We start from the raw sequence: 14394 nt of genomic DNA, 5'->3' as shown, positions 1-14394 counted from the left end.
TATGGTGCCAGGGCTGCGTGAAAAAAACAAAAACGCAGAATATAGAACATGTTGCGATTCTCCCCCAACGCAGAACTGATGCGTAAAAAAATAAAAACGTTTATGTACACAGACCCATTAAAATGAATGGGTCAGGATTCAGGGCGGGTGCTATGCATTCACGTCATGCATCGCACCCACGAAAGGGGCCTAAGCTAGGTGGAGGCTTCTGCATAGCAGGGAGCCTGGTCACGCCACCAGCACTAATCGAGGCGGGCTTCAGCGCTGCCCTAGCCGTTTTACAGTGCCGGTTAAAGAGGACCTTTCACCTCTCCTGACATGTCTGGAGACTTTATAAGCGAGTGACATCCACCACTTTACAAACTTGGGAAATTAGAACCCCACCCCCACCATTCTCAGGTTCCATCATTCAAATCCAAACTATCAAATTGCCATAAACATTTATGAAGGGAAAGCCCTGTAATTCACGATAAAAGTTGTGATTATCACACTCGATCACCCCTATACCATCTGCACCAAGAGAAGCCCCTCTAACGTTACATTGTACAATCCAGAATCAGCAAGACATACGAGTTGGCACCTTCCAGGAGGCAATCCATACACAATACGATCGGAGTCCCACTTAATCCACGTGGAGGTGCTCAGTGTAAAGAGTCCAATACCTGTGCAAGATACCGTGGCACTCACTGTCACGTGGACCTTCTTCTATCACGTAGGGTGCCTGCACACAATGCGCTTTTTTCGGGAGGATTTTCGGAAGTGTAATTCAGAACCAGCAAAATGCCTCAGTTTGCCTCCGTTCCATCTCCATTCCGCTCTGGAGGCGGACACCAAAATGCAGCCTGCAGCGTTTTGCTGTCCGCCTGGCGAAGCAGAGCGAAACGTCCAAGACCCGTGAAAACGGATCTGTCCCCATTGAATTACATTGTGTGCTAGGATGGATCCGTTTTCACTGGCACAATAGAAAACGGATCTGCCCTCCATTGACTTACATTGTGTGCCAGGACGGATCCGTCTTGGCTATGTTAAAGATGATACAAACGGATCCATTCTGAATGGATGCAGATGGCTGCATCATCTGAACGGATCCGTCCATGACGGTACCGCACAAAATGCGAGTGTGAAAGTAGCCTTGTCAAACTGCCTGAAGGACGGTTAAAATAAAATAAAAATTTAACTTTATTAAAGATTACCAATAAAAATGGGCGACTCTCTCCTTTGATTCTCATGTAGAGACAGGCAGATTGTGGAACTATTTGAATCGCGGAATGGAGCAAATATTATGCGCTATTTGAGTCCACAATTCCGTAAATAGGGTACAGACACAGCGTACAGAGGTTAATCATTCAGTGTCGTACCTAACTGCAAGTACGTACACAGCCAGTCCAACGTTTATAGTGCATAACCTGACCCAATGTGAATTAGGGCCATATAGCGGCTGGTCATGTACGTCTCCGCTACCAGTGCCCCATTATTCATCCATCCGGATCATTCTGTGGGAGCACCAGTTACTGAGTAGAGGGTCCCTGTTTATTCAGACTCCTCATTCCCATATAGTTGGAGCATAGCAGGACAGTTAACCACCAACTTGGGACTACCTAAACTCAATTCTCCCAGCCTGCTCATCGCGTTTCTGTGCCCCTTCTTTTTTGGGACACTTCATCAGGAGCATAGCATTCAAGTCTGAGAGGTGGTAATCTAACTATATCGTCTGTGTCCCGGCGGCGGACGCTGCACGTGTCCTGTGCAGCGTATCGGCACTGTATTGGCCGTACGCGCGCCGCCAGAACCTGCTCTTAAATAGGGATGTGCCCGGTCACAAGGCGCTGTCCACCCAGACCAATCGCAATACGCGGGCGTGGCCAAACCAATAGCCACGCCCCCGCTCCTCTACCCATAACTCTGCTAAGAAACTGTACATCTGACATGTCATCTTGTGTGATCCCCAATTCCTGACATTGTCGTGCGTACGGAAGAATTTCTTCCATTTGAGTCTGCGGATAATCCTTTACCCAATTAAAGGCCTTGAATCTGCCTGTGGGAACAAAGGATAGCCCCCTTTTTAAGAGGAGAAGTTCTCCCTCAGTGAGGACCCTACTAGATATGTTAATGATTTGTTAAACAGCTTAACGTGAAGGAGCTTGGATTATTTTTCACGTCAACAGTGGCAAAGTGGGAGATCACTTTCCTGGATCTCTATATTACGAAAGGAAGAGATGGCCACATAACAACGAGGATGTTCCGCAAACCAACGGCGACAAACAATTTACTGGAATGGAACAGCTGGCATCTGCAGGCGTTACGTAGAGGTATACCCAAGGGGCAATACCTCAGGGCTAGAAGAAATTGCTCAGAGATGCTTGAATTCAAAAGAACTGCTGATGACCTGAGAAAGGTATAGATCCTGTGGTTACCCAGATGGTTCTCTTAAAAAGGCCTAGCATCACGCCCGATGTTGTGAGCGAGAAACACTTCTTAGTCCAAAAGAGGATGAGGTCAGGAGGATCATCGGGATGTTTGATGCAGGGCATGAAGAGGTTAGGAACATACTCACCCACCACTGGAGCATTCTATGTACAGATCCAGATGTAGGGGACTTGGTGGGTAGCCGCCCATCAATAACCTATCGTAGAGGGAGAAGTCTTAAAGATAGCCAGGATTGAGTAGGTGTGAGGTGGCTGTGAACTAGTCTGACATCTAATCTGAAGGGAACGTATAGATGTAGCGGTTGTGTCACATGCAATTCTATCAAAACAGGGAAAACTTTTCACCAGTACAGTCACCTCAGAAACGTATGAGATGCGATCATTCATTTCATGCAGGACCATGTCGGTCATATACTTGATGACATGTGACTGCGGCGTACAATATGTCGGCAAGACAATACGCAAATTTAGACGCAGGATAGGGGAACACCTAAATTATGTCCGTAATAAACGGGACACTCCAATTGCACGACATGTAGGTGAGTTACATGCTGGCGATATAAAAGTTATGCACTTCCAAGGTATTGAACATGTGCGCTAACCCTTAGACCTCCTGCACACAACCATATGGCTTTTTCAGTGTTTTGCAGTCCGTTTTTCACGGACCCGTTGTTCCGTTTTTTTTTTCCGTTCTTCCGTATGGCATATACAGTATTTACATAGATAAAATTGGGCCTGGCATAACATTTTCAATAGATGGTTCCGCAAAAAATGGAATGGAAACGGAAGACATACGGATGCATTTCCGTATGTGTTCCTTTTTTTGCGGACCCATTGACTTGAATGGAGCCACGGAACGTGATTTGCGGGCAATAATAGGACATGTTCTATCTTTAAACGTAACGAAAAAACGGAAATACGGAGTACATTCAGTTTTTTTTGCGGAACCATTGAAATGAATGGTTCCGTATACGGAACGCAAATAACAGCCAGTAAACGGGAGAGATTCGCCCATTTTTAATTGGTAATCTTGAATAAATTTAAATTTTTTTTATTTTAACCGTCCTTCAGGCAGTTAGATATTCTAAGAAATAGTACGGTAAACCTTAACATAATTTTCCGTTAATTGTTGAAAGCAGCCTTAAGCTACTTTCACAACTGCGTTTAGGTGCGGATCCGTCTGGTATCTGCAGACGGATCCGCACCTATAATGCAAACGCTGGTATCTGTTCAGTACGGATCCGTCTGCATTACTCTGTCAAAAAAAAATCTAAGTCTAAGGCCTCCTGCACACGAACGTATTTTTTTTGCGGTCCGCAAAAACGGGTCCTGTTTTTCCGTGATCCGTGACCGTTTTTTTTGTCCGTGGGTCTTCCTTGATTTTTGGAGGATCCACGGACATGAAAAAAAAGTCGTTTTGGTGTCCGCCTGGCCGTGCGGAGCCAAACGGATCCCTCCTGAATTACAATGCAAGTCAATGGGGACGGATCCGTTTGACGTTGACACAATATGGTGCAATTTCAAACGGATCCGTCCCCCATTGACTTTCAATGTAAAGTCAGGAGTTAATATACCATAGGATCGGAGTTTTCTCCAATCCGATGGTATATTTTAACTTGAAGCGTCCCCATCACCATGGGAACGCCTCTATGTTAGAATATACCGTCGGATTTGAGTTACATCGTGAAACTCAAATCCGACAGTATATTCTAACACAGAGGCGTTCCCATGGTGATGGGGACGCTTCAGGTTAGAATATACTAAAAAAAACTGTGTACATGACTGCCCCCTGCAGTCAGTGTTCCATTCGTGAAGATGTCCATGAAGGATCCGTATTTGGTTTAGGCCTCTTTCACACTACCGTATGGCTATTTCAGTGTTTTGCGGTCCATTTTTCACGGTTCCGTTTTCTGTTTCCGATTAGGTTCCGTTTTTCCGTATGGCATATACAGTATACAGTAATTACATAGAACAAATTGGGCTGGGCATAACATTTTCAAAAGATGGTTCCGCAAAAAACGGAACGGATACGGAAGACATACGAATGCATTTCGTTTTTTTGCGGACCCATTGAAATGAATGGTCAGTATACGGAACGCAAAAAACGGCCCGCAAAACGGAAAAAAAAAAAAAAATTGTAGTATGAAAGAGGCCTTATGTGTCCATTGCTCAGCTGAAAATGAGCTTCAAATGTATTTTCTATCAGTGGTCAGTGAAAAACGGATCTAACCAAAGATGGATGCCATCCGTGCAGAGTACGTAATTTTCATGTACCCATTGACTTCAATAGGCATTTTTGGTCCGCATCATGGAACAAAGTAGTGCAGGTCTTTGATTTTTTTTTTTTCACTGACTCATGGTCAGTAAAACAAATTCTGATGTGTGAACAGACAAGGGTTTCTACCACCAGAAATACTGCTATGTAGCTGACTGATATAGCGATGCGCCAATGTCAGCACTACATTACAGTGCGTTTCTAACGTTAGTCCCTGCAGCTGTTTTTGTTAAAAAAGCACTTTTATTATATGCTAATGAGCCTCTAGGTGCTATGTGGGCGTAAAATCAGCACCTAGAGGCTCCGTCCACTCACCCTTTATCCCGCCCAGGTCCAGTGTTGTGCCCGTCCAGCTCCTCTTGATTGATGCCACTGTTCCCTGCATCGTTGGCGAAATCCTGCGCCTGCGCCGTTCACTTCTGTCTTCGGTGCAGGCGCAGTGAGTGAAGGCCGCTCTCCTGATGCCGGCTTCCTCACTGTGACGTAGTCGGCGCAGGCGCAGTGAGGAATCCGGCACCAGGATCGCATCATTCACTCACTGCGCCGAAGACAGAAGTGAACGGCGCAGGCGCAGGATTTCGCCAACGATGCAGGGAACAGTGGCATCAATCAAGAGGAGCTGGGCGGGCACAACACTGGACCTGGGCGGGATAAAGCATGAGTGGACGGAGCCTCTAGGTGCTGATTTTACGCCCACATAGCACCTAGAGGCTCATTAGCATATAATAAAAGTGATTTTTTTTTAAACAAAAATGGCTGCAGGGACTAACGTTAGAAACATACTGTTATGTAGTGCTGACATTGGCGCATCGCTATATCAGTCAGCTACATAGCAGTATTTCTGGTGGTAGAAACCCTTTAAGAACAGTTGGTAGGTGGCTGCCCACATTTTCCATGTTAAAAATGGAAATGTGAACGAGGCCTCAGTAATAAAAGAAGTTCCACGTAATGGTGAGTGCCACGTCAGACTTGTTCCACATCCGCGTCAAGCAGATCCCACAGGCTGTTCCGGCCGAGAACAGCCTGCTGAATCAGTCACTGCTGGGCACAACCGTGCGCTGCTAGAATTATAGTGAATGGGCCCATACAAAATTCCAGCAGCAGTGATGGATCCAGCAGGCTGCTCTAGGCCGGAACAGCCTTGTGTCATATTATGTAGAGAAAGTTAAAGGGAACCTGTCACCGGGATTGTGTGTATAGAGCTGGGGACATGGGTTGCTAGATGGCCACTAGCACATCCGCAATACCCAGTCCCCATAGCTCTGTGTGCTTTTATTGTGTTAAAAAACTGTTTTGAACAATATGCAAATGACCTGATATGAGTCCTGTGTCCGTAGATGAGTCCAGCGGAAAGGAGCGCAGCACCGCCCCGCGTCCTCCGAATCTCCTCCTTGCTAGGTGACGTCACAGAGCTGGAGCGCCGAAATCTCGCGATGCGCGAGCTAGCGCATGCGCAGTGTCGGCATCCTGTTCATTCCCTGTACTGGCATCAGCACAGGGAACGAACTACGCATGCGCTAGCTCGCGCATAGCGAGATTTCGGCGCTCCAGCTCTGTGACGTCAGCCAGCAAGGAGGAGATTCGGAGGACGCGGGGCGGTGCTGGGCTCCTTTCCGCTGGACTCATCTCCGAACACAGGACTTATATCAGGTCATTTGCATATTGATCAAAAAGGTTTTTTAACACAATAAAAGCACACAGAGCTATGGGGACTGGGTATTGTGGATGTGCTAGCGGCCATCTAGCAACCCATGTCCTCAGCTCTATACACAAAATCCCGGTGACACTTACTAATGTATGGTGATTGTCCAATGTAACTCAGCTCATCCTCTTTAAGAAAGAAGATGCCGGCTGCATGAACAGGATGAGGTCAGTTAATTTTTATTTATTTTTTAACCCCTCCATCACTATTTTACTAAGCATTTTGTATTAAGAATGCTGTTATTTTCCCTTATTACCGTGTTATAAGGGAAAATAATACAGTGAATTGACTTACGATTTTCACGCATCCCGATTCATTTCTATGGAGCCTGCATTGCGTAAAAAAAAACAGAATATAGAACATGCTGCGATTTTCACGCAACGCAGAACTGATGCGTGAAAAAAAAAAAATCGCAGCTCATCTGAACAGCCCCATTGAAGTGAACGGGTACAGATTCAGTGCGGGTGCAGAGCGTTCACCTCACACATTGCACCCGCACTGAATTCTCGCCCATGTGTAAGGGGCCTAAGGCTACTTTCACACTCGCGTTTGGTGCGGATCCGTTCAGACAATACAACTGTCTGCATCCGTGCAGAACGGATCTTTAACATAGCCAGGACGGATCCATCCCCATTGACTTACATTGTGTGTCAGGACGGATCCATTTGGCTCAGTTTCGTCAGACGGACACCAAAACACTGCAGGTAGCGTTTTGGTGTCCGTCTCCAAAGAAGAATGGAGACGGAATGAACACCATTGAAAGTCAATGGAGGACGGATCTGTTTTATATTTTGTCACATTGTGTCAGTGAAAACAAGTCCGTCCCCGTTGACTTTCATTGTGTGCCAGGACGGATCCGTTTGGCTTAGTTTCATTTGATGGACACCAAAGCGGTGCGAGCAGCGTTTTGGTGTCGGCCTCCAGAGCGGAATGGTGACTGATCGGAGGCAAACTGATGCATTCTGAGCGGATCCTTTTCCATTCAGAATGCATTAGGGTACTTTCACACTAGCGTTAGTGTGATCCGGCAGGCAGTTCCGTCGTCGGAGCTGCCTGCCGGATCCGCCGATCAGTGTGACAACTGACAGTATTTGTAGACGGATCCGCAAATGCATTGCAAGAACGGATCCGTCTCTCCGCTTGTCATACGGATGGACGGATCCGTCTTGCAGTCTTTCACAGTTTTCCCGATCTGCGTATGTGCAGACCGGAAGGACGGATCCGGCACTAATGCAAGTCAATAGGAATTAATGCCGGATCCGGCATTCTGGCGACTGATCAGGCATTTTGGATGGACATAATAAAGCAACATGCTGCGGTATTATGTCCGGCCAAAACGCCAGAACGGAAGGCGTACTGATGCAAACTGAACGGATTTCTATCCATTCAGAATGCATGGGGATATGCCTTCTTTTCCGGTATTGAGCCCCTAGGACAGAACTCTATGCCGGAAAAGAATAACACTAGTGTGAAAGTACCCTTAGAATGCAAACTGATCCGTTTTGGACCGCTTGTGAGAGCCCTGAACGGATCTCCCAAACGGAAACCAAAACGCCAGTGTGAACGTAGCCTAAGGCGTACCAATAAGTCTTATGACTATGTTGTGCCGTTCCAGTCTGCAGTGAGGGTACAGAGGGGGAGGGGGGGGTCTCTGCACAGTCTGACAATGGCAGCACTGACTGGATAGAGCGAGTCTGTGCAGGTACACCCCCCAACTGGTTACCCCCCTCTGTACCCTTACTGCAGACTGCTAGCAATTCATTCCTAACACCTAGTAGAAATAGAGGAAGGGCACAACATAGAGCCATAAGACTAGAAGCTCCAGAATGGTCATTCCATGGGCACGTCAGGAGCGGGGACAGTCCTCCGTAACCGGCTCGGGCAGCGCTGAAGCCTCGGTTACTGCCGGTGACGTCACCAGGCTCACCGGACCTTACCCGTGGGGAGCCCGCTACGTCACCGGACCTTACCCGTGGGGAGCCCGCTACGTCACCGGACCTTACCCGTGGGGAGCCCGCTACGTCACCGGACCTTACCCGTGGGGAGCCCGCTACGTCACCGGACCTTACCCGTGGGGAGCCCGCTACGTCACCGGACCTTACCCGTGGGGAGCCCGCTACGTCACCGGACCTTACCCGTGGGGAGCCCGCTACGTCACCGGACCTTACCCGTGGGGAGCCCGCTACGTCACCGGACCTTACCCGTGGGGAGCCCGCTACGTCACCGGACCTTACCCGTGGGGAGCCCGCTACGTCACCGGACCTTACCCGTGGGGAGCCCGCTACGTCACCGGACCTCCAGAGAATGCCTTTAACCTGCACAATTCAGCACACGGCAAAGGAGAGCATCAGAGCATGGAACACTCCCATTCTCATCAGGGGGCTGCTCTGAACCCTGGCACTTACTAATGCCCATATTGCCCCCTTTATTACCATCACATTAGGCACCGCTCAGATCCAGCAGTGGTGGTCGTGGTTGGACATTCTAGGATCCCAGCAGTGTATGATGTGATGCCACAACACATTAGACCCTTTCTCCACTTGCTGCAGTGAGACGACCCCTTCAATGACCGTTCCCCTTAGGGACCCCTCCCTACGCGGTCAGCTCCTGCACACACAGGAGAAGCCCTGCTGCAATGGCTACCAATCATAGCCCGAGCCCCATGTAAGAGACGCACAGGAACATACCTTCTCTGGTCTTCTGCCGAGAATAAGACGTGCACAGAAGGTTCCTGGAGTCGTCCGTGAATGAGACGTGCGGCCCGGGACCTTCTCCTACCGGCTGAGCACTGACCCCCTTGTCCGGACCGATCGCTCTCTCCCCCTACCAGCCCTGGTGCTAGCCGATCGACACACACGTTTGAATCTCGCGGACTCCGCCTGCTCTCCATTCCTATTGGCGCTTGACCTGCCAATGAAATTGCTGCATTCAACAATTACTATAGCGACACAGTGTTTTCAGAAATTCGAAAGTGGGGACCAATCAGAGGAGGCGGTGGGCGGTGACATTCCATGAAAAGGGGGCGTGTTTAAGTGAGGCAATAAAAAATTGTGAAAGGCGTTTGCTCACGTGGGCGTGGTCTAGAAGTTTAAATACCTTACTACGGCCCCGAGGAGGGAGGAGCTATAAGTTCGAGAAATGCGTTTACTACAAACATGTAAATGAGCTCATTGGGAGGAGGGTGCGCGGCGGAGGAAGGGAAATACCATTACTGCAGGGGTGCACCGGAAGAACACTGCACCAAGCTGTATTTTACTGGAGCTGTCTGCATATTCTTATGATGCCACATTAGCTGTACTATATGGACTGGAAGATCAAGGACCTATCATATCCGTCACCTCTATATATCATATCCATTATCTCTATATATCATATCCGTCACCTCTACTATCATCATATCCATCTCCTCTACTGCTTCTATATATCATATCCATTATCTCTATATATAATCCATGCCTCTATTATCTATATGTAATATCCATCTCCTCTACTATTTATATATCATATCCACCACCTCTACTATTTATATATCATATCCACCACCTCTACTATTTATATATTATATCCACCACCTCTACTATTTATATATTATATCCACCACCTCTACTATCTATATATAATATCCATCTCCTCTACTATTTATATATAATATCCATCTCCTCTACTATCTATATGTAATATCCATCACCTCTACTATTTATATATAATATCCATCTCCTCTACTATCTATATATCAAATCCATCACCTCTACTATCTATATGTAATATCCATCTCCTCTACTATCTATATATCATATCCATCACCTCTACTATCTATATATAATATCCATCTCCTCTACTATCTATATGTAATATCCATCACCTCTACTATTTATATATAATATCCATCTCCTCTACTATCTATATATCATATCCATCACCTCTACTATCTATATATAATATCCATCTCCTCTACTATCTATATGTAATATCCATCACCTCTACTATTTATATATAATATCCATCTCCTCTACTATCTATATATCATATCCATCACCTCTACTATCTATATATAATATCCATCTCCTCTACTATCTATATATCATATCCATCACCTCTACTATTTATATATAATATCCATCTCCTCTACTATCTATATATCATATCCATCACCTCTACTATCTATATATAATATCCATCTCCTCTACTATCTATATGTAATATCCATCTCCTCTACTATTTAATATCATATCCATTTCCTCTACTATCTACATATCATATCCATCTCCTCTACTCTCTATATATAATATCCATCTCCTCTACTGCCTTTACATATCATATCCATCACCTCTACTATTTATATATAGTGTTGGGCACGAATATTCGAATATCGCCACTTTGAGAATTCGTGAAGATGTAGAATATAGTGCTATATATTCGTATTCGTAAATATTCTAGATTTATTTTTCATCTGTAACCTCCCTGCTTCTTGCTTGTGGGCCAATGAGAAGGCTGCAATGTCTTTGTCTGAGCTTAGCAACATCCCTAGCAACCAATAGGAAAGTTGCCTACCCCTTACTATATAACCTCCCCAGCAGCCATTTTCTGCAGTTTTTTGCAGTTCTGAGAGAGAGAGCAGTGACATTGCTGTGCTCTGTGCTTTGCTGTGTCATTACATTAGATAGTTAGATAGCTTATATATATAATACAGATAGTTAGTGGGAGATAGTCAGTGTAGGTTAGGCTACTTTCACACTCACGTTTGTTGCGGATCCGTTCAGATGATACAACCGTCTGCATCCGTTCAGAACGGATCAGTTTGTATGATCTGTAACATAACCAAGATGGATCCGTCCCCATTGACTTACATTGTGTGTCAGAACGGATCCGTTTGGCTCAGTTTCGTCAGACGACAAGCAGCGTTTTGGTGTCGGCCTCCAAAGCTGAATGGAGACAGAACGGAGGCAAACTGATGCATTCTGAGCGGATCCTTTTCCATTCAGAATGCATTAGGGCAAAACTGATCCGTTTTGGACCGCTTGTGAGAGCCCTGAACGGATCTCACAAATGGAAAGCCAAAACGCCAGTGTGAAAGTAGCCTTAGATAGTGATATAGCGTAGCTGCTTCCAGTGGAGTGTATTAGGTAGTGTGATAGGTTCAATACTTAGTGCACCAATCAGTAATCTGTAGTCAGACCTGCTAAAATGTGAAGTTGCACGTATTGCACCAAAATCTGCACATCATTAATTGCCAATTTGCGCAATCGCAAATATATTGGAGCACTCTATCTGCATATAAAGCTATTACAATGTTCTGCTGTGCCAACCATTTTCTCCAGTCTCAGAAAACTAGCAGCTTGAAAAATGTAGCAAAAGTGACCCACGCCGGTATTACGCGCGCATGCGCTATACACGCATATTATATTGCCGATTTTTGCAATCAAGAAAATAATGGCGAATTCGAGAATTTATGACAAATATTTGCCCAAATATTCGCAAAATATCGCGAACTCGAATATTGCCCCTGCCATTCATCACTATTTATATATCATATCCGTCAACTCTACTATCTATATATTATATCCACCACCTCTACTATTTATATATCATATCCATCTCCTCTACTATCTATATATCATATCCATCTCCTCTACTATCTATCTATATGTAATATCCATCTCCTCTACTATCTATATATTATATCCATCACCTCTACTATTTATATATCATATCCATCTCCTCTACTATCTATATATTATATCTATCTCCTCTGCTATCTATATATCATATCCATCACCTCTACTATCTATATATTATATCCATCTCCTCTACTATCTATCTATATGTAATATCCATCTCCTCTACTATCTATATATTATATCCACCACCTCTACTATTTATATATCATATCCATCTCCTCTACTATCTATATATCATATCCATCTCCTCTACTATCTATCTATATGTAATATCCATCTCCTCTACTATCTATATATTATATCCACCACCTCTACTATTTATATATCATATCCATCTCCTCTACTATCTATATATTATATCCACCACCTCTACTATTTATATATAATATCCATCTCCTCTGCTATCTATATATCATATCCATCACCTCTACTGCCTCTATATATCATATCCATCACCTCAACTGCTTCTAATAATCATATCCATCACCTCTTCCTGAAGATGTCCATGAAGGATCCGTATTTGGTTCATGTGTCCATTGCTCAGCTGAAAATGAGCTTCAAATGTATCTTCTATCAGTGGTTAGTGCAAAACGGATCTAACCAAAGATGGATGCCATCCATGCTGAGTACGTGATTTTCATGTACCCATTGACTTCAATAGGCATTTTTGGTCCGCATCATGGACCAAAGTAGGGCAGGTCTTTGATTTTTTTTTCACTGACTCATGGTCAGTAAAAACATATTCTGATGTGTGAACAGACACATAAGAACAGTTGGTAGGTGGCTGCCCACATTTTCCATGTTAAAAATGGAAATGTGAACGAGGCCTCAGTAATAAAAGAAGTTCCACGTAATGGTGAGTGCCACGTCAGACTTGTTCCACATCCGCGTCAAGCAGATCCCACAGGCTGTTCCGGCCGAGAACAGCCTGCTGAATCAGTCACTGCTGGGCACAACCGTGCGCTGCTAGAATTATAGTGAATGGGCCCATACAGAATCCTAGCAGCAGTGATGGATCCAGCAGGCTGTTCTAGGCCGGAACAGCCTTGTGTCATATTATGTAGAGAAAGTTAATACAAGCCACTTACTAATGTATTGTGATTGTCCATATTGCTTCCTGGATTCATTTTACCATCAAATTATACACTTCCCGTTTTCATGGTTACGACCACCTTGCAATCCAGCAGTGGTGGTCGTGCTTGCACACTATAGAAAAAAGTTACAGTCTCCCTGGTGGGCAGGACCATGGGACTGCAAATAGGCCAAAGCCTTTTCCTATAGTGTGCAAGCACGGCCACCGTTGCTGGATTGCAGTGTACAATCATTACTATTCAGCTAACAATTGCTACATGCATGCCCAAAAGGATGTGGGGTCGCAACAATTTCTCAAGCAGGAAAAATAACATGCAGGATGATTAATCACCGCTCATCAGTACTGCCCACTTACCCACAAGCTTATCCTTACAGCCACACACCATCAGGCTCTCCTCGCCTTACAGCCATACACCATGTCAGCTGTACTATTTATATTTCATATCTATTACCTCTATATTTCATCTATGTCACCTCTACTATCTATATATCATATCCATCACCTCTACTATCTATATATCATATCCGTCACCTCTACTATCTATATGTCATATCCGTCACCTCTACTATCTATATGTCATATCCGTCAACTCTACTATCTATATGTCATATCCGTCAACTCTACTATCTATATTTCATATCCGTCAACTCTACTATCTATATATCATATCCGTCACCTCTACTATCTATATATCATATCCGTCACCTCTACTATCTATATATCATATCCGTCACCTCTACAATCTATATGTCATATGGTCACCTCTACTATCTATATGTCATATCCGTCACCTCTACTATCTATATGTCGTATCCGTCACCTCTACTTTCTATATGTCGTATCCGTCAACTCTACTATTTATATGTCATATCCGTCAACTCTACTATCTATATTTCATATCCGTCACCTCTACTATCTATATATCATATCCGTCACCTCTACTATCTATATTTCATATCCGTCACCTCTACTATCTATATATCATATCCGTCACCTCTACTATCTATATATCATATCCGTCACCTCTACTATCGCTATATATCATATTCGTCACCTCTACTATCTATATATCATATCCATCACCTCTACTATCGCAATATGTCATATTTGTCACCTCTACTATCTATATATCATATCCATCACCTCTACTATTTATATATCATATTAAATAGAATAGATGGTGGCTCACCCTACACAACTGGTGGACCTAGGTGCTCTTG

The sequence above is a fragment of the Bufo bufo genome, chromosome 8 (genome assembly GCF_905171765.1).
Source record: "Bufo bufo chromosome 8, aBufBuf1.1, whole genome shotgun sequence".
Classification (NCBI taxonomy): domain Eukaryota; kingdom Metazoa; phylum Chordata; class Amphibia; order Anura; family Bufonidae; genus Bufo; species Bufo bufo.
This window is presented reverse-complemented; position numbering follows the sequence as displayed.